The sequence below is a fragment of the Urocampus carinirostris genome, chromosome 10 (genome assembly GCF_059441175.1).
Source record: "Urocampus carinirostris isolate Australia breed hairy pipefish chromosome 10, RoL_Ucar_1.0, whole genome shotgun sequence".
NCBI classification, from domain to species: Eukaryota; Metazoa; Chordata; class Actinopteri; order Syngnathiformes; family Syngnathidae; genus Urocampus; species Urocampus carinirostris.
In genome coordinates this window covers 15,396,158-15,414,624 of record NC_142358.1, presented here as the reverse complement: position 1 = coordinate 15,414,624, position 18,467 = coordinate 15,396,158, and the positions used below count along the sequence as shown (strand labels likewise).

Here is an 18,467-nt window from a genome sequence, read left to right as displayed (position 1 = left end):
CCATTATCTGCACTGCTTATCCTCAGTAGGGTCACAGGGGGCCATCCCAGCTATCTTCGGGCAGTGGGCAGGGGACACATCAAACTGCTTGCCAGCCAGTCTCAGAGCACACAGAGACAGACAACTCACTCGCTTATTCACACTTAGGGACATTTTGGACTGGCCAATTAACCTGACATGCATGTTTTTGCATGCATGTTTTTCTCTTACTGTTCTCTAAGTGTTTGTCCTGTAGGGCTTGAAGAAATTAGTCAAATGTTTCATTATTCCGTTGATTATTTTGTTGACTACCTGTTTTTCTGATCACATGTTTTCTTATTTGAGTCCTTGTATAATAATAAACAACGTTATATTTATCCATCGATCCATTATCTGCACCGCTTATCCTCAGTAGGGTCACGGGGTTGCTGGAGCCCATCCCAGCCATCCTCGGGCAGCTGGCAGGGGACACCCTGAACTGGTTGCCAGCCAGTCACAGGTCACACAGTGACAAAAAACTCACTCGCTCATTCACACCTAGGGACAATTTGGACCGGCCAATTAACCTGACATGCATGTTTTTGGAATCTGGAAGGTAACCGGGATGCCAGGAGAAAAAACCCTGCAAGCACCGGGAGGACATGCAAACTCCGCACAGAAAGGCTGGTAGCAGCATTCGAACCCATGACCACAGAACTGTGCCGTGGATGTGACAACCATTCAGGTGCCCTGCCGCACACACTTATATGTATGAATACGGTGCATTAACCAACTACAACTGAATAAACGAAGGAGATATAAATGACTAAAATAATAAAAGGTTATGAAAACTCATACACTCATGACTATTTATGCAGTGAAACATGTATTTGTTATTATTATTTTTGATCTGAATAACATAGAAGAAAAAAGCAACACGTTGTGGTTTTTTTCACGACTGGTCAATTGCATGGAGGAAGGCAGCACACAGCAGTAATCCAATTTGTGTGTGCGTGTTCTTGTGCGTGTTTGCGCGTGCGTGAAGTCGTGCGCCTCCGTCCGTGTACGCAAGAGAAGGCGCTCTGGTCTCCCGCGCTTCAGCTTCAGTCTGCATCCTTTTAGTGGACTGCAGTGGATGCAGACTAGCTGTGGGGACTGCACGCTTGCTAGCGTGCACGCGCATAACTCTTAACATGTGAAAGGCGCATCGGAGGGTTCGTCAATTTCGAGTCGACTAAAGGTCTTTTTTTTCGATGTCTCGTTTTTTCTCAGCCCCTTGGCGGGACACAGAATGCGCAGCACGCCCGGTGCGAACGGCGCTCGGGTTCCAATGAGCCCAATTAATGAGAAGGACCCACGGCGCTGCGATTTGAATGTGATGCTGAGCAAACGTACAACTCTTCGTGGGATCCACGCGCACACTTCGTGGACTATGCGCGCGGGCACTTTGCGTATTTGGGATCTTCACTTTTGGACAGGAATGAAGAGAATGCACATGGCATCTGGGCTTGTTTGATTTGCTCTTTGGGAGAAAGACTTGTGTGAGAAAATACAACTGACAGGTAAGATATATTTATTTGTATTTAAGTAGGATTTTTACTCTATCTATCTATCTATCTATCTATCTATCTATCTATCTATCTATCTATCTATCTATCTATCTATCTATCTATCTATCTATCTATCTATCTATCTATCTATCTATCTATCTATCTATCTATCTATCTATCTATCTATCTATCTATCTATCTATCTATCCATCCATCCATCCATCCATCCATCCATCCATCCATCCATCCATCCATCCATCCATCCATCCATCCATCCATCCATCCATCCATCTATCCATCTATCTATCTATCTATCTATCTATCTATCTATCTATCTATCTATCTATCTATCTATCTATCTATCTATCTATCTATCTATCTATCTATCTATCTATCTATCTATCTATCTATCCATCCATCCATCCATCCATCCATCCATCCATCCATCCATCCATCCATCCATCCATCCATCCATCCATCCATCCATCCATCCATCCATCCATCCATCCATCCATCTATCTATCTATCTATCTATCTATCTATCTATCTATCTATCTATCTATCTATCTATCTATCTATCTATCTATCTATCTATCTATCTATCTATCTATCTATCTATCTATCTCCATGTATATCTTATGCTATATCTCTCAATGTGTCTCTCCCCCTTTACCCCTTTCCCTACCCCTTTCTCTCTCTCGCTGCATCTCTAACTCCCCCTTGCATCCCCCTCTCCCCCTCCATCTCTTTACCTCCATGTCTCTAGGTCTCTTTTTCTCTCTCTTTCTCTTTCTCTCTATATCTCTCTATCTCTTCCTCTCTCTCTCATATATCAGGGGTCTCCAACCTTTTTCAAGCTGAAAGCTGCTTTTTATAACTTATTAGCGCAAAGGGAACCCAGTTGATGTGCATTTCTAAAATTTTAAACTGACCATGTTATTACTACATTGTTACTATGTTAACTATTGGAAGTAAAGTTGACTAGACTCAGTCAAGCACCAATAATTTTTTTTACCAGAAAATCACAATGACTTAACACTGGCTTTTTTAAGAGCACCTCAGTTGTCCCCATAGGGTACCCAGGGTGCACCACAATGGAGAGCCCGGTTATATTTACATGTCCTTTATCTCTATGTCTTTTTCTTCCTCTGTTCTATCATGATAACTCTCACTTTGGTTCTCTATCTCTATGCATCTATCTTACGGTATGCAATCTATCTCCCTCTTGCGGCTGAATGTAGTAGGCCTGCTGCGATTGTCCACTGGTTGGCAACCTAAGGCTCATAGGCTATATTTGGCTTGCTTGGTCTTTGAAGTGGCACATAACATATTTATTAAGTACTCCGGTTTGGTACTCAAGAAATTTATTAAAAAATCAGACTATGTGGTCGCTGATGGATAACTAAATAAATACATTGCATTTACATTATATATTTAGGTGATACAGATTTATTTGTTTATTGATATGTCAAATATTTGTAGCTATTTGTGTATTTATATATAATACACTGCAGTAGAATTGTTTCACTGTATACAAGCAATGTGTTGGACGTACTTTCGGAGGAGTCTCATCAGTCTGATAACGTTTAGCAGAATACATTTCCAGTGAATGAGTTAATCTGTTCGCGCTCTTAGTTGAAGCAGTGCGCCGCAGCCTCCAAGGATGCCCCTTCCATTATGGCATTGAAGGATTTGCTGCACATCTTGACTCCCTTTGAATGACACGACTCTGCCGGTGCTTCATTTCCCGGATAACAAGCGGCTCACTTCTTTTTTCCATTGACAAAACACGTGAGCACTCACCATGACAACCCCCTTCTGCCCACATCACTTTGTCACCCGCTTTTTCAAAGATTGGGATAACGCCCTGGCTTTCTTATCTTTGCACAGGTTCACTTTTGCCTTACGTAGCATAGGCTCACAGTTAGCTTGGTTGCAGACTCTTATTCCAGGCGTCTGAAAACACAATTTTAAGCGAGTGCATCCATGGTTTTTATTGATTTGTTAAATGAAATTCAACAATTATGCTATTAGCCTAATGATACACCACACGCGGGAGCGCTTTCATCGTTTATTGGGTTTAATCAAGGCAACGTGGTTTGGACAGCGGGGCTTTAAAGTTGTACAAAATATGTGCTTGTTTTTTGAATCTGAATGAATGCTGTGGGTCAGGCATGTAAACTCAGTTTAGCTATGGGGCCTAATCCAGACTTGATGTTCTCGTGTGGGCCGAATCAGTTAAAAATGTCAACGCCAAATGTTTAGCTTTTATGTATTTATTTTTTAAATATTTTTAATTTTTTTTTAGATTTGGGTTTTACGGTACTTACCATTTGATTATTCAAACAAGGGGAACACATGATGAAGGTACTGTGTCTTAGGCTTCTTCTACTACTGGTAACCCTGGAAACCAGTTAATTTATGTGGGGTAGCAAATCCCTACCCCATAAAATAAATGCCTGGAGAGGGATGGGCGTCACCAGGCTGTACTTGCCCAAGACACACGATAGGAAGTGGTGCCCATATGGTTCTGATGGTTAAGGGAGACCTGGACCTTGAATCATCTCATCATTATTTCAGTCATTTTGCTCATTTAGCTGTAATTCATGCACCTTATGATTATCCATGTATTTAAGTGAAGTATTCCCTTATTGTTTTGTTCACTATAAACGGTCTCTACATTGTTCCAAATGATCTGGTTTGCAGAAGGGTGTTGCATCAGTTTTGCCAGACCACCTGCTAATTCCAGCAAAGCAAGTGTGAGAAGGACTTTGGTTAGAATAAGGTCGTGGGGATTTTCCTCTCTTTCCGAGGTTTCGTTCTCCTAAACAAGGCGCATTAAAGCACCAGTCCGCCATTTTATAGAGGCATTTGTGGTGGACTCTTAATTCTGTCTGTAATCTCCATCCCTGAATTTAGTTTGTTCTTATTTTATTTCATTTATTTTTGACACCAAAATAAAAAAATACAACCGAATAATGCCACAGAAAAAGTATGTCATGATGACGTCACGTCAAATGTGATGTGAGGTGAGGCAAACCTCATGAAGCTAGTTATCGCCCTGGGGAATTTGTGCTTGACAAGGCTGCATTTTTTTTCATTTTGCACACAAGAAGGAAAAAGATGGAGAACAGCGTTAAAATGGGAGCTCCACCAATCACATACAAATACATTTTCTTCAAAGTTTGAATGGGTGGCGCTAAAGTAAGAGTTTAATTAACTATTTTATACACGATTGCCAAAATTATTATGTGAGTGTGACTCATTTTTAGAAGTATCATCATTATCAGTTCTCTCTGTTCCACACTTTCTTGTCACTATTCTCGCTCCTGTCCAGGTTTGTGTCTGGCGAGGCACAGTCATATTACAACGAAGTAAACCTACATTCTATTCATTATTTTATTGGTAGAGCAATTAGGCAAAATATAACCTGCAGCATAGAAAAAAACGTTTTATTGTCTCACCTTAACTTATATATATAAAGTCTATGGACTGCTCCTTTTCAATAAAAGCGTCAATAGGTTTTCAATCCTCCATTATGAAAAAAAAAATCATATATTGAGATCAAAGTTACTGAAAGGATGGCTTGACTTGCTTTTAGCGTGCTAACTATCACTAATTCAATTGTTTGAGGCTAAGGGGCGTGCCAAATCAGGAGCATTGGTCTCACTATCACCCTCTGACATGAGGTAAGAGAATCATATGTCTTTCTCTACATCTGCCAATGGTTGGTTGGATTCCTTAAACACTAGGGTTGTAGGGGCACCATTTCCTGTGGTGTGTCTTGGGCAAGTGCAGACTGGTGGTGCCCATCCCTCTCCAGGCACACATATGTTTCCACCCGGTCCATACTTTAATTAATCTTATTGGTTGGGGCACAGGTGTACGCCAAACCAGTTGGTCTCACTATTGCCCTCTGCTATGAGGAAAGAGAACTACATGCCTCACTGTGCACCTGCAGACGCTCAGCACAATAATACGTTACATACTAATTATGTTGCTAATATTCATAATATATTGAGAAAAGTTTTTAAATAGAAAAACCCAAACTTGTGAAGTTAAACAAGAAAGTCTAAATCAATATAATCATTTAACAGTTCTTTGATTTATTTTATATTTCCATGATTACAAGATTGTAAGTCAATGTTCCTGTCCATTAAAAGCCAAAATGCCCCAAAATATAAATGTAAAGCATGAGCGAAATACATAGAACACTTAGTAGTTATAGGATAGTTGTATTTGATCTAAAAAGGAATGTTTTATCGGACAACAAAAGTAATTTGATTTGTTTCCGTTCGACTCTTTTGGATTATTTTTTAGTTTTATCCATACAACCCCCAAAGCCATGAAAAAGTGTGTTTGTCGTCTTCCTACATTTCTCTGAGTTGAACTTGCAAAATTTTACAGTTTTGTTCTCAAAGAAAAAAAACTCAAATGAACGTCAAAACAAGTCAAGTCACATTTATTTGTAAAGCCCTTAATCACAAAAAGCCTAACCGGACTGCACCGGTGACAATTACAACATCCCTTGATCTGAAACATGCATGCAAGCGAGGGGAAACTCTAAAACCCCAGCAAGACTTGTTTACCATGTAGTGTACGTTTAGAAAGGCGATTTATTATGTAGGTCTAATAATGTGTTACTGCTTTTTATAGAAAAAAAAAAACGGAAATATATCTCGTGTATATATATATATATATATATATATATATATATATATATATATATATATATATATATATATATATATATATATATATGTATATATATATATGTATATATATATTGTATATTTCAGTTGGATGACAAATCACTGACGAGTATCGCATCAGTTGACGAATTATAAATGACAACCTGTCAACATTCATTCTAATTGATTGTGAGGTTGGGAAGTTACTATTTAGCATTTACAAGGTCAACAATTTGTTTGGTAGCTTTTCAAGGCAGGCTATATGCATTGATTCTCAGGATTCATGTGACTTCAATTCACAGCACTGGCTGTACTCTCCTAAGCTGCGTTTTGCTGATATTTCAATTTGCTCTTTTCCAAGTGGAGGAACACTTAGCGACTGCTTAATGCTGCTGCTTACAGTTTCTCATTGAGTGTTTCTGGTGCTAGACCCAAAAGTGGAGATTAAGATGGCTTCGACCCACCTGAGGAGACTTCTTCAAGTTCTCTCCAGTACCGTTGGTGAATTAGCTTGTCAAATGTTTTTTTCTATATTATTGTTAGTTGTTTTTATGCTTGCTGCTTTATGCCAAACCTTTTTGATTAACACAATCGGTGGAATTGAGGACTTTGGACGTCAAACCTCCATTAGTATATCTGTAATATGGTTTCAAAATTCTGGTTTATTTTCTTTTATTGTATAAAGCTGCTTTAAGAAACCACTCTCAAATAAATGCCGTATTCCCTGTTTTTGTGGTTAATCACTTGTATATTAAATATATTAAATGCAATTTTGCAAAGTAATAACCATGAACGCATATGTGCGTACTTTAGCGTAACAAAAGGAATCTGTTTGATTAATAGATCCGACAGAGAGCGCTAATCCACGCCCATTATAGTTACCGTATCCATGTATCACAAGTGGAGCAAATAGGGCGGTCGAAACAACAGCGAGCAACTCTTTAGTCGCTATTCCTGATAGCGTAACCGTATAATTTCTTCCCCCTGATGCAAACTTATCACAAAAGACAGTAGAAAAGGGTCCAAATTATTGCATACAGAGTTAAATTCATAGCATCAAGGTAAGAAGCTGATAACCTTGTAAGAGGTGATGCAAAATGTTGGTGATCTATGGCGAAGTCAGAAACCCCGTACCAAATTAACATAGAAATAGAATAGATGGTATATAGAGGACATAATAATTTAATAATCACACCTAATAATTTAAGTTTTACCAATTACCACCTTTGCTTGAATTTGTTTTTGTCATTTGCTAACGAGGGCGCAGTGACAATACTCAAAGAAAGTGCAAGTAAAGCGGCCTCAGTAACCTACAAACTTCTCTCATTGACAACCAACCCATCCAAAAGCAGCGTAATAAAAAGAAAACACTCACTGTAGAACAAATAACTTAGTTTCGGTTCCTAATGATCCTATGCACATTGAGTTGTTTGTGAAGCCGCTAGCATGCCATACCTGTCTGTGATACAAAAGGGGCCGGTCTGTCATCCGCCTCGTGTTCAAGTGCTGTCGAATCTATTGGTAAACGTTTCTCTCTTCCTGTGGATCTTGTAGTACAGCAGGGGTGTCGCACTCCTTTTAGCTGGGGGCCACAAATGCTCTAAAAAAATCTTGCAAAGGCCGTAGTAGTAAGTTTAAGAGAAAGAGAGAGGGAGAAAAAAAAGAGAAAGAGAGGGAGGGAAAGAGAGAGTGATAAACAGTTAGGGAGAACAAGGGAGACAGAGTAACAGTGAGAGAAAAAGAGAGAGTAGAATAGATATGAATGGAGAAAAAGGGGGAAATGAATATATAGAGAAAAATAAAGTGAAAAAGAGAACAATAAAAGGAACAAGGGAAGTAAAACGACAGAAAGAAAAAGAGTCAGCAGGAGAAAAAGCTACAAAGTGAGGTGAGAGAGAGAGGGAGAGAGAGAGAGAGAGAGAGAGATTGAAAAAGGGAAAGAAACAGGGTGAGAAAGAAAAATAGAAAGAAAGAATTAAAGTGTAGATTAGAGAGAGAAAATAGAAAGAGAGCAAGACAGAGAAAAAGAAAGAGTTAGAGAGAGAGAGAAATAGAGAAAAGAGAAAACGAGAAAGAAACATTAAACAGGAGAAAGAAAAAGAGGGAGGAATAAATAAAAAATAAGTGAGTCAGAGAGAAATGGAGAAATACTACCACAATTGTTTTGCAGGTTTTAACTGGCTTTGGTGACATCCGGTGGAAATATTTAAAACTACAGCTCATTTTTCTCTTGCGCTTCTCTCACTGTTGTCTTGCGGGCCGGATTTAAACCATTGGAGGGCCTGATCCGGCCCGCAGCCTGCCTGTTTCACACTTGTGTAGTACAGAGACGAATGAATGATACTTACAAACTCCGGCTTACTTGCTACAAAGCCTCATGTGTATTGGTTGATTTCTCTGCGACATTTCCGTTTTATTTCATGCTCCAACAGGGAAAATGCTGCAGTCGATGTATAGTAAATGCAACCATTGTATCCATCCATATGTTATGTAAGTCCATGCTTCTTGTGAGCTATGTAAGAACATAACTTGTAGGCGACGCAGCATTTTTTGTGGTTGTTTTTTGTTTTTGGAAGAGGACTTTTTAACCTTACATTGGACAGACACTGTCAAGTAATTTAGCTAATTTTGAGGCATTTATTTTCTCATTTTACTGGAAAACAATTTGAAATATGTTGTGAAAATGTCAAACACAAAATGCCAATAAAGACTGTTAAGAATATTTGTCATTTCTGTACTATTTCTACCATCACAATTACCATTTTTGTTGAATACAAAATGCAAGCAATTAAAATTATAGAATTTCAGAATTAAGTTGTATTTAAACAAACCGAAAATAATAAAAAATAAAGTAAGATTGGAAGCAAGAATTTTGGTTGGCAGAGCAACTTCACATGGGACCACATTAGAGTCTGTTGTATCTGAGTGGAAAGGACTACAATAAGCATTAGCAAACAGCCAAGGATCTCTAAAATTATTTTTTTTAATTATTTTTACCGGATGAAAGTTAATCAAGACAACATATTTGATGTAAAATAATAAAACATTTCTTATTGAGTCCCGCCAGGATTTTTGTTGTTGTAGGCCGTTTACATGAATCAAACACATACTACATACACGGTCTCAAGTGTCGTATTGGACGACGCTTGTACGGATTTATAGCATTTATGGTACAACTGCTAGTACGTTATCCAATTCCACTCGCAGTAAATTCAATTTCGGGGTGCCCCTGAGTGGAGGTTTTTTATCGCCGCCAGTCCCCATGCGGCTGTTTTTTATTTGCCTGCTCGCCATTCACAAAGAAACTGCAGATGGAAGCGCCGTTTCCCTATACAACATTAAATAATTCCTGGCTGGGAACTGTACTTCAAGCGTATCAAGATGTTTTATCTCCACGGCAATCTGAATGATGAAAACACACTTTTGCAAAAGGATAATTGATGAGTGGCAAAGTGATCGTCGGAGCGAGAAGGAAAGAGCTCTCCCTTGTTACCGATTTATATAATCATCACGTCTGAGCTGAGTTTACAAGAAATGACCCCGGTCGGGTAAATAAAAGGTCAACGTAATAAAGCAAATAAGACAGTCGACGAGAGATTTGAAAGTCTCATGCCAGTTTAATTGGCTTTGTGTGTGCGTGGGCACATGCGAGTGTTTGCTCCGTGTAGGCATTTTAATCCATAAGCCAAACTATAACGTACCTGCATATTAAGGGTCTCAAACTCAATTTACTTGGGGGCTGCTGAGGCTAGGGTCTGGGTGAGGTCTGGCTTAATCGTGTTTTCCTCAAGAAAACCTCTGATAACATTTTTCCACAATCCTCCAATATCAAATTGCTATTTAAAATAAGATCTCACGGTTCCCTTGATTGCCTGTGTCGTCTGGGCACCAATCTGAACGCACCTCTGGGCAGCTTTCTCCAATATTGATGTGTTTTTGGCCAGTTTTTGGGCCGTGGCAAAGTGGGCACCAGTCCATTCCTCATTGTTGTTGGCCCAGTTCTTTTTCGGTCTTCTTCTCTTCCTGCCCCCTTGGACTGAACCCTGGAGAATCTTCGTCAGTCCTGATAATCTTGTGACCACTGAAGTTTCCATCTGCCCAGGGTTGACAAGAATTATTTGTAGGGTCCAATGGCCCTCTGTTGGTGTTGCGCACCGTTTCATTTGTCACATGAGCTCTGTGGCTGGTGCCTAGTTTCCTGTTGCATCGTATCTCCAAGGCCTGGATTCTTTTACCGAGTTTTGCTGTGAGAGTCCATGTCTCGCAAGCGTAGAAGAAGATGGAAGTAACCAGCGATTGCATGAGTCCTATCTTTGATTTCACTCCCATGTTCTCATACCTCCAGATGTGTTCGTGCCTGTCAAGTGTAGCTGTGGTTTGAGGTATCTTTGGCATGATTTCTGATGCAAAAATCAAGAAATACTATCTTCAAAAACTGTTAAAAAAATGTAGATTTGCAGCATCACACTGCCGCTAAAAGGGCAAAACATGATAGGATTTTCTAGTAAGCTCTTTTCATACGCTCTCATTAGCATTTTAAGTCATATTTTAAGTGAGAATGAATAAATCCATCAAACTTGCAATAAATGTATGATATTTGGAGCCTTCTGGAGATGGCGAGACCCCATCTACAGCGGTTGATGTTTACGCCTTTGCGTCCATTCGGAAAAAAACGTCGCTTGCCGGCAGCCACCTCCGACTAATTGAAGTAAACTCCCCTGTCCAATAAAACGAAAGCCCGTGAAGATTTGACGGCATTATGATTCAAGGAGGCAGACTTTCATCATCGGGCTGCTCTAGCGTCAATTTGTCTAAGGCTGCCGTGCGCGACAGTGCCAAACACAGATTTCCCACTACCCAAACACGGACGGCAACCAATCAGCAGGGTCAGGAGGGTTACTTTAAAAAAGGTAATCCGATAGAGTTACTAGTTACCTGTTGAAAAATGTAATCAGTAGCGGAATCCAAATTTCTCAATATTGCAGTAATGTAACTTGATTAATTTTGGATAACTCCAATACCCTATATGTTAATAATAGACAAAATAAACATAATATAATTAAAATTACTACATTTTGTGTACTTTGACCACGTAGTAAGATGTATTGGGCAAAAATAAAAGTCACTTTCACAAGACAGATAAGATATGCTCCGTGGCCTGGAGAGGGATGGGCGCCACCAGGCTGTACCCGCCCACGACACACCTTAGTTCATGGTTCCCCTACGACCCTAGTGGTTGAGGGATCCAAGCAACCAGCCAACCAGCCAACCAGCCAACCAGCCAGCCAGCCAACCAACCAACCAACCAACCAACCAACCAACCAACCAACCAACCAACCAACCAACCAATTGTTCACATTAAGAGAATAATAAGAACCCAATATGGTTTCAATCACAACAAGTGTTCACTTTCTTAATGTCCAACAAACTCCAGGATGCAAGGGTGGACAAACTATGACCTGCGGGTCACATCCGGTCCGTCAGGACTACAAAAATACCACAATGGTAATATTATAATCACAATTCTACTACAGAAATATTGTGACAGAAATACGACAACAATCCTACTACATAAATATTATGACAGATATATAAATAAATGCGACAGTAATACTACAACATAATACCGTAAATTCCGGACTATAAGCCGCTACTTTTTCCCCAAAACTTTCAAGCCTGCAGCTTATTCAGTGATGCGGCCAATTTATGTAATTTTCTAACAGCAGCCAGCGGCGCTCGAATTCAAGGCACATGACGCAGCTTACAAGCTAAACGCAATCGAGCAATCCAAAAAAGAAGGAAACAGAGCCACTGCACGCAAGGTAAATTACCTTGCGAGCGATCAAGGGAGCGTAGGACGACGTCTATATGACAAAGTCTCTTACCCATACTGGGGAAGACAACTTTGATGACCTCAATTATCAGGAGGTAGATGAGGACGGTTTACCGTGGTTTCTGCAAGAATGGAATGTTTATTTTGACAGATCGGTTCATTGTGTTGCGAGCGTGTTTCTAGTAGCGTTTTACTACCCTTCACAGGCACGGTTTGGGATGAAAGTTATAATATTATTATTAAAGCTTTGAAAACTCTCTCGGTGTACCGTCTTTCTTTGTAAATATCTGTAACCATGTATGATATGTATTTGCAACTGTATATTTTTGTAATGTATTTATCTGTATTTATTTTGGACACTTATTCTGATAAGTTTTGCACTGACCAATTAAAAAGAAGGGGCGTAACAGACGCGGGGGATGACGGGAAGTGGGGACCAGTAAAGGTGAGTGTTTGTGGACACGGCAGACGATAGTGGATATATATTTCTCCCACCCTTACCTTTGGAAATATACACTTTTTTTCCTTGGATTACTTTTAACGAGACCTGGACTCTGCAGGTCTGCAACCAATACTAACTTTTGGTATCGTTTTCCGTGATTTTGCCGGCTGTGGTTTTTGAACTGTGAACTTCGTGTTCAGCTAAAATCGCGGGACTTAAAGTTGGGATTGGGTTAAATTTATGATTACGTTTCGTATTTTAATTTGGGCGCATGCGGCTTATATACAGGTGCGGCTTGTGTAAGTACAAAATAACTATCCTCTCAAAATGTGGTGGGTGCGGCTTATAATCAGGTGCGCTCTATAGTCCGGAATTTACGGTACTAATGATAAATAAAAAAATCCCACATGGAAATACTAAAAATACCAGGAATATTACAGAAATGCAACAAAACACTACTAAGGAAATACTACTAAAATGCTTATAAAGTAATTGTACAAAAATACTACACAAATAAAAGTACAGTTATACAAAAAAATAAAACTACAATAATATGACAATAATACAAAATAAATACTACAAAAATACCAAGATATACAAGTACAGTAATAATAAAAAATAAATAAATAAATAAATAAATATTAAACGTAGTGCATAAAACAGGAAACTTATATTATTTTGCTTTTATTGTGAGCGTTTCAAAATGACTGGTGTCCTCCTTGTCTGATGCAAGTGTCTTGGATAATCATTTAAAACAGTTATGAACACGAGCGACAACATTAACTGCAAAATACAAAAAAGAAGACAACAATTAATATTTACTCCCTGAGCGTAGCACTGTCTCACTACTGTGTTAATACGCACACACATAAGCAGCCTGATACGTTTGTTAATATTGGACGAGTGCAAAGGAGATTTCATGGGATACCAGTTCCTTATTTAGATTCACTATTGTTTTTTGTTTTGACTATTGCATCATTGTCACTATCAACCAATCACGTCATTGTTCTTTGACAACCACGCAATGTAGGGCTGACCTGCTTTTTGTAACCTTGAAGATTTAATAATATGAGTGGAGGACTTAGGGGAAGGGATGGATTTTTTCTTATCTGAAAGCCCACGTCCCCGCCCACTATGCAAGTTCAAAATCCATTGATGTCCTCTTGCCTTTTTTTGAGTTTCTACTAAAGTTCAAACCTACCACAGATGCAGTCACAAAACTGCGGGCTCGCACTAATTTAACAAAACAACTTTATCGGCCCCCCGCGACCCTACTGAGGATAAGCGGTGCAGATTGAGTTTATCGGCGCTTTGTGTATTCATCGATATACTTTTAAATAAAATTGTAACCCTGCAAAATGATCCTTATCTAAAACAAATATACTTGTAATTCAATTACTTCTTCTTTTTTGTAACTGTAACAGAATAATTAGACAATTGTTTTGTATCCTAAGTACGTAACGCCGTTTCATGTATTCTGTTACTCCTCAAGCATTCCAATTAGTAGTTCTCATTTCAACAACCGCCCTTACTCTTGGTTTTGCACCCGATCAAGAACGCAGATTCCTGGAAATAACTCAAAAAACGTTGAATTGTCGTCAGTTATCGGGAACACTCGCCTACGCTCGTCCTACATTGACAACATGGAAACTGTCACTTCAGTGTTAAAACTCCCTAATTGCATGCTAAAGAAGTGAAGGAATATAAACTGCTACAATACATTCATTCTTTCATTTACTCTTATACCATTTTTGGTAATTTTTTTTATTATTTATTTAGTTATCTATAAAGTGAATCAAATTTTGGGCCCTATTGTCCCCCAAATTGTGATTATTGATTACTCAGCACATTATTTTCATTGACAATAAATAAATTGTTTTCCACTTATTCAAAAGCTTTTATAAAAAAAATAGATCAATCACTGGCAGAAAGGAAAAGCCCTTACTTTAAATTTAAATTCATTTTCCAGGGCCACAACAAACATATCTCATCTCTCTCTTTACTTTACAGTGTATAAATCAATACATCTAAAAAAAACATCATTTCGATCCCACTATATTGTTTTTTTGGGTCCGTATAATGTCAGAAACGTGCAAAAAAATGCTTTCCTATTTTTCAAAGTAAAAACAAATCACTGCCAGGCTCTAAAATAATCAAAATATCACTTTTAATGGCAACATCTCAAAAAGGAAAACAAAATCCCCCCAAAACCCTAGGCAAACGAAAAAGAGTGGGCAAAATTTTACAGTTGATAATTTATAAAGTATCTTAACAAAAAAGTATCCATACAATTACTTAACTATTGAAGAATCATTTACAAATATGTTAAAATGTTAATAATCATTTGATTATTTGACAGTTAATCAATCAATGCCCCTCTAGTATTCTGACTTTAAAGAGGAAATAGGCCATTTACACAAAACTCCTGTCGTTTAATGATTATATCTTACCTTTGATGCAAAGGCAACATTTCCACCAGGCTAACTAACCAGTTGCATTTAGTTCAAGCATGAAAATCCTTCACATTTCGGCAAAATACCACAAATATTCAAACGTATGAACAAAGTCATGCTTAGAAGCTGGCCTACCATAATTTATACTAATATTGCAATCTTTTCTTTTAAGAATAGTGCATCATAAAAAAAGTTTGTATGTACCCTTGTTATTAGGCTGGTCTGGAGCAGGCTAGCTGTAGTTAATATATCACCGTCGTGACTGATCCAAGCTAAATTTAACCTGCTTTCATGCAACCGACTTGAGGCTAAATTCAGCCGTAATAACAAACATATCCAGGCTTAATCCCTTATCTTGGTTTCATGCAAAATCTCCAAGGTGAATGTGTGTGGTGTCTCCTGCAGATCGATTAAACACAGTGCAGGCCAATAGACCACAACATCATGTCGGGTTGTATATTGGATCCAAACATATATCTTTTTATTCTCATGTTTTTAACTCCTGAAACATTTTTATGCCTGTATGTTGGGCTCTGTGCATTGAAAGACCTGATTCGTTGTTGGTTCTTTCATTAGGAAAAACATCTGGTGTCTGGTTTCCATTTTGTTTCTGGTATGTTCCATATGTTTGTCATCTGTGCTTCTTTAGTATTCAGTGACAAAATGGCTCAAAAGATCCCCCCCTCTAAAAATCGATCAAGTTTAATATGTCCCCATCTTATGTAAAATAAATACAGTTTTCGTGATCTACAAGTATTACAAAAATCCACGTTTGAATGACAGTGCATGCTCTTTTGCTTAGAATCTACATCAATTTTTTTTTAGCGATTGAAATTGGTTTTTTTTTTAACCACTAGCAGGCGCAAAAAAATACACAATGTCCCTTTAAGAATGGCTGCAATAACAAACATTGGCTGGTCTGAACCTAAGCAGCTAATACGAATTGATTCTCTCCGGGTTCGCGTGACATCTGCTCTGGTTGTCTTCTTCTTAATTAGCATCAAACGCTCTACAAAGTGAACCAATCCGAAAGTCTCTGAACACGAATTGTGTTTCCATTTTGTCTTTGCCTCTTCATTTAGCCGACCAGATTTTTTACGAATCTGTTTTGATGGCCTTGACGAGCCCTTCCATTCCTAAGCTTATTGTGTTTTAACAAAGCACCGCTGCTGTACACAAAACTTCATGGACTTTTGCCAGGGTTGGTAAAGTTACTTTAAAACTATAATGCAATATGGTTATTAGTTACCTGTTGAAAAATGGAATCTGTAACGTTTTTCAATTACCATAATATTGCAGTAGCGTAACTTGATTACTTTTGGAATACTTCAATATCAAATATGCTAATAAAGGACAAAATAAACATTATGTAAATAAAATAACCAAATTTTGTTTTAGATAAATGTACAATGTAACATTTAAAAGGAGTTAGAGGAAACCAAGGTCAGGTTGTTGCTTGTGGTCCTACAAAAAAGTGATTACATTTTAACCATGTACTACAGTTTATTAAATAAAAATTAAACCTTTTCTGTCACGTGGCAACAAATATATGGTATGTTTTAGTTCACATTAAGGGCACATTATTAAGGCAACTATTGTTTAAAATACATAAAGTGTTCATTTTCTAACTTGGACAAAAGACTCTGTAATGTCTTTTGTCCAAGTTTTACTTGAAAAGGGGATTACAAACCTCTTGACATTATTCACATTTACTAGGCTGAGAAAAACATACTCACTCATAAACAATACAGTGATTGTAAAATGCAGGTGGTGAGCAACAGGCGGCTTTGGCGCTCCTTGGTGGCTTCCTGGCACTTATTCAAAGTGTTTGATAATGGAAAATGATATTGTTTCCAATGAGAATATATTTATACAGCATGTATATGTACAGTATGCCTTCCTTATGAGGCTTATGTAGAGCTTTTAATTATTTGCAGCTCCAAACATTTGTTGCAGTTTTTTTTGGTCTAATATGGCTCTTGCAACATTTTTGGTTGACAATCACTGGTATATTGTATTTTAAACAACAAATAACTGCAAAATACAAAAATAAGACTATCAATCAAATCTATTCAATGTCCCCGAACGCATTACTAACGCCCAACTGGAGAGCCCAATACGTTCACACGTAAGCTTTATCACGAAACTGCGGATTTGCACCAATTCAACAAAATATGGGCAACATTAGAAGAGAAATAAAATACAGACCAAAACAAAAGTACTTTTACCTGCAATACCGTGGGACAAACAGGTATTGGTGGATGAGTCAAAAAACATGGACGTTACGTGTGTAAGTCTCTCTCGTTTTTTTTCTATTTAATGACTTAAATTATGATAGACACAGTTTGTCTATCTGCACATTATGTATATGTAAATGCAAAGTAATCCTTACTCTAACTAAATGCAATTTGATTTCTATTTTTCTGTAACCCTAACGGAATACAATGACACTTTTTGTATCCTAATTACGTAAAGCCTTTACATCTATTCCGTGTTTCCTTAAACCTGACTTTTGCGCACACAATCACACAGCTAGTCAATGTGTATCTTCACCTCCTCCAGAAATGAGATTTACAGTCAGTTTGCTCTGATAATTGTTCCACTTTTAAGTGCTCGATATTTTAGGGGACCTGTGCTGAAGGCGACTCTAAAAGTGAGCAATGAAGCAGGGACGGGCCATCGTGCAATAACCTCGGCCAGATAATTTTTATAAATACATCAGGATCACCTGAATGCCAGGCGCCTCGAAATAAAACCTATACATAGGGCGACCTACCAGCTCGGTGGCCTTACGGTTGCCCGTCCTGAGACTGTGAAGGCAGAGGTTTGATCACTGGCCGAGTCATACTTAAAACTTACACAATTGGTAACCATTACCTCCCTGCTCAACTTTAGGGGTTGGAATCAGGGGGGGTTGGTCCCTCAATGAAGAAAAAAAAAATTAAAAAAAGAAAAAGTTAGAACCGAGTAATCACATTTTTGGGTGGTTATTTTTTTTTAGAAAATATGGAAATATAGTGAAACTCAAGTTAATCAACAAGTTAAAAATGTAGTAAAACCCTAAATTACAGCAAAATGATTAATAACCTCTTACTTCCTGAGCCACATCGACACAAAGCTTCATACTAGACAAAATTATCATTTAATCTTTAAAAAAACAAAAAATGAAACTGGTGCCCAGAATTCATTTGTACATATTTTTAAGAGACGTTGTTCCTCGTGATGAGTAAAAAGTGCTCCTTGGTTCCAAAAAGTTTGGGAAACACTGCTTAAAGTGACCCATTAAGTGGAGAGACGTTCTTTAAAATAAGATGCGTGAGAGTGTCAAATTTTAGCAGCACAATATTAGATTCAATCATAAAAGTATACTCGCACATGCGTGTATGCCTTGGTGTGCATGGATGTGTACACGTTCCCTGGGGAAGGTCTCATCTAACTGTCGAAGATGATCCATATCCACCGCGCTCCTTGTCAGCCTTTCAGACAGTGATAAACGACATGAGGATTTTTTTTGCAAGGCAGCCTGCCATAGATAAAGCA

The 18,467-nt window shown here is 38.3% G+C and overlaps 1 protein-coding gene across 3 annotated transcripts in view; it reads left to right on the top strand.

The window, feature by feature from the left end:
• Positions 1 to 1,054: 1,054 nt before the first annotated feature.
• The window catches only part of grik4 (glutamate receptor, ionotropic, kainate 4), a 546,157-nt gene continuing 528,744 nt past the window's right edge, over positions 1,055 to 18,467 (top strand). For all 3 annotated transcript variants that reach the window (XM_088346500.1, XM_088346499.1, XM_088346496.1), the window contains exon 1: positions 1,055 to 1,520. The gene's annotated coding sequence lies outside the window, so the exon portion shown is untranslated. The remainder of the gene's footprint in view (positions 1,521 to 18,467) is intronic.